This window comes from Coenobita brevimanus, chromosome 24, assembly GCF_032717465.1.
Source record: "Coenobita brevimanus isolate Jiangsu-jjx chromosome 24, ASM3271746v2, whole genome shotgun sequence".
NCBI lineage: Eukaryota > Metazoa > Arthropoda > Malacostraca > Decapoda > Coenobitidae > Coenobita > Coenobita brevimanus.
In genome coordinates this window covers 40646007-40649215 of record NC_136977.1, presented here as the reverse complement: position 1 = coordinate 40649215, position 3209 = coordinate 40646007, and positions in this window count along the sequence as shown.

Here is a 3209-nt window from a genome sequence, read left to right as displayed (position 1 = left end):
GCCACATTGCATATAAGAGAATGCTGGTTATAAGCACATGAAATATACAGACCGGAGAATTCAATTTTGCGAGTCGTTCAGAGGTGTGTTGTACAGTCGAGAACAAAAATTCGCTTAATATTTCAACGCATCTCCCCCATGCCTCCGTCCGTTGTCTGTTATTTATAAGTTGGGAGAGGCATGGTATGTGTCTCTGCCCATTATTGTCTTCGCAGTAATACGCCTGTTATTATGGTGATAGACTCGGTGCTGGAGAGGGAAGTCTTCCTGTGGTGATGTGAGACGGGTCAACTGCTTGGATATGCAGACGTCCCTCTACTGCTTCCCTATCTCCCGCAAGGAGGATGGTGAACTGCAGAAGGGTAACTTAACCTGCAGCTCACCAGTTTCACATTTCAGATCAGCCTGGGCCAAAAGAAAAAAAAAGACAAAGTTAAAGTTACACAGCATTAAAGAAAGTTAAAGAGAGAGAGTTAGAGATATTGGCATGCCAACACGAGTCCACAGCACCCAGCAAGGCAGTAATCAGCCAAGGAGGGCATAATGGCGCAATCGTGAGGTAGGACGAGCTTATCATGTCATTAGAGTATACCCCCCGTGATATATTGATAGAGAGAGAGACCTGGTCTGAAGGCGTGTAGGCGTAAGGGAAGGTATTCTGGAAGGATCTTAACATTCTCAGGCTCCTATGACTCACTCTTAGCTGAAATTTAATCGTCTGGCCTTAACTGCCGTAGAAAACTAGAGTCTGGTTATTACAAAAAAAAAAAAAAAAAAATCGGTATTATTTTATTTTCGCATTTTCTGGACAGGTTTTTTCAACTTAGGCATCACCTTTCGATTCAAGGTAATAATTCAAGGTAACAATGAAGACTATATATCTAAGGATTCTGGTGTCATCAGTATATCCTAAGCCCAACTGGATAGTTTAGGAAGATTACAGTTAAAACTATGTCCTCTGGCTAAGAGTTAAGAAAAATCAGCGGCTGCGGAACAGGCCCTTAATCTCGAGAATTTTTTATGAATGGGGCGGCAGATTCGCGTGTATTGAGTGGTATCAGGGCCTGTGGGGGATGGCGGCTTAAGGGAAGTAATTATGATTAAAGAGCGGTGTGTTTATTTCAGTGAGAAGTGGGTAATTTGGCCAGGTGAGGGATGGGCCATGCGTTGGCCACTCTACCATATGGCGCAGGAGAGGGGTAGGGTGGGAAAAGAGAGGGGAGAATTTTAGGGGAGAGAGATGAGTTGGTGTAAGAGGAAGAGGCTACAGGAAAGAGAGACGAGGTAGAGAAAGAGGAAAACTAGAGAAAGATGGGACTGATGTGGTGGAGATGGGAAGAGGGACATTGACGGTAGTAAGAAAGTGGGGGTTAGAGAGATTGGGAGGGAAGGAGAGGAGCTGTATTAAGAGGAAACAGGAGAGAAGAGGAAGACTGGAGTTGGGGAAAGGGTGGTTGAAAGGAGATTGGGGGGAAGGCAGCAAACGGAAGAGGGGGCTGCAGTAGGAGGGAGAAAGGAACTAACAGAGAGAGGGAGGGGGAAGAGTACAGGAGGGGAGTGGTAGTTGGAAGAAGGGGGGAGGAGCTAGCGAGAACGGGGAGAGGGGTCCATCGGTAAAGGAAGAAAATAATTTAGCAATGGGAAGGGGCCAGGGACAGGAAAGGAGGACGTGCAGGGTGAGTATGGCTGGCGAAGTTGGAGGCGAAGGTGAATCACTCTGAAATTACATGCTCACTCAACATACGAGGTTATGATTGATAATAAAAGCGTCGCTGATAAGGAAAGCACTCTAGCATTTCCCTCATTATGACTTTCAAACGTTTATTTACTTTCCTGTGGCCATATAACTTCCTTAAGTTAAAGTTACGTATAAAACTGTCCATTTGGGGGAGGCGGTGGCTGAATCGGTAGAGAGGCGGCCTGCAGTCCTAATGGACCCAGAATCGAATCCCGGCTGGGGCAGGGAACAGTTTAAGGGTTTGAATTTCCTAAAAAAAAAGCAGACTTTCCTGATCTACCAGATGACCCGCCGACATGTCGTAAAAGTACCCCCGCTAATACCAATACACCAGTCCTGTATGAGACAGCCCTAGCATGTATTCAATATGGACGGTGGGTGTTAGTGCCGAAGTGGTGACATGTGGAGGTGTAGGAGGACTACTGGGCCTTGGGATAGGTGACTGCCCCCAAGAAATAGGCCCTGAGCCTTTGCCCAGAGTCGGACACGTAAAAAAAAAAAAAAAAAAAAATTATGCTTTTATTTCCACTCACAGGGCAACCAGACACTTCACAACAAAGCCAGAGAGAACAGCGAAGGTAAACAGTATGTACAATAAAGCCATTTGTGAATATAGTTAACTGTTGTGGAGATATTTATCCTGCAGAGTGGCCGGTGTTCCATAAACACATCCCTCAGCCCCTCTTTCAGGTCTAGGTTGGATCATCATCATCGTCGTCGTCATCGTTAAGGAAGTACAAATTTTGCTGATTGTATATTCTTTTGTGTGTGTGTGTGTGTGTGTGTGTGTGCATAAGAAAATACATATATCGAGACTGAAAAGCTACGTCTAACATACAGCAAAAAATCAAGGTGCAATATGTAGATTAAACTTCTAAGCAATCCCAACCCTCTAATACTACGGCCCCAGAGCACCTGTTAATTAAAACCAGGTGGAGGTGGTGCGTGGCGGGCATTATTAAGTGAATCAGCACCTTCGTTTTTTTACCAACTATTGTTTATCAGGCTCCTCTGGGAGGAGGTTAGCTTGATCATAGAGGTAGGAATAGGGTAGAGTCGGCGTGAGAAGGCTCCGGTGAAGCCAGAGAACTGTCAAACGGCCATATTGGTCAAGTCAAGAGGTCACGGCAACACCTACCTGACTTAAAGAAGATTGCTGTGCACTCCTACCTCTATGGCTGTGCCCATAGAGGTAAGAGTCCTAATCCTACCTCCATGGGTGTGGCCATGAGATTATTAAGCCTTTAATACCTCCAGCTGTGTGTCCACCTGGTATTCCTCAGGGAGAATGCCAGAAACAAAGTAGACTTCATTCTACCTCTGGTTTTAGTTGTAGTTCAGCTGTGGGTGTGAGACGTTCTGTCCTAAGTTGTAACTCACCATCAAATAACCTAAGTCTCCAAAAATGCCCACCACCTGTGCCGCATTTGGGTGTAATGAAAGAGGAGATAAGAAATCTGACCCATCTATT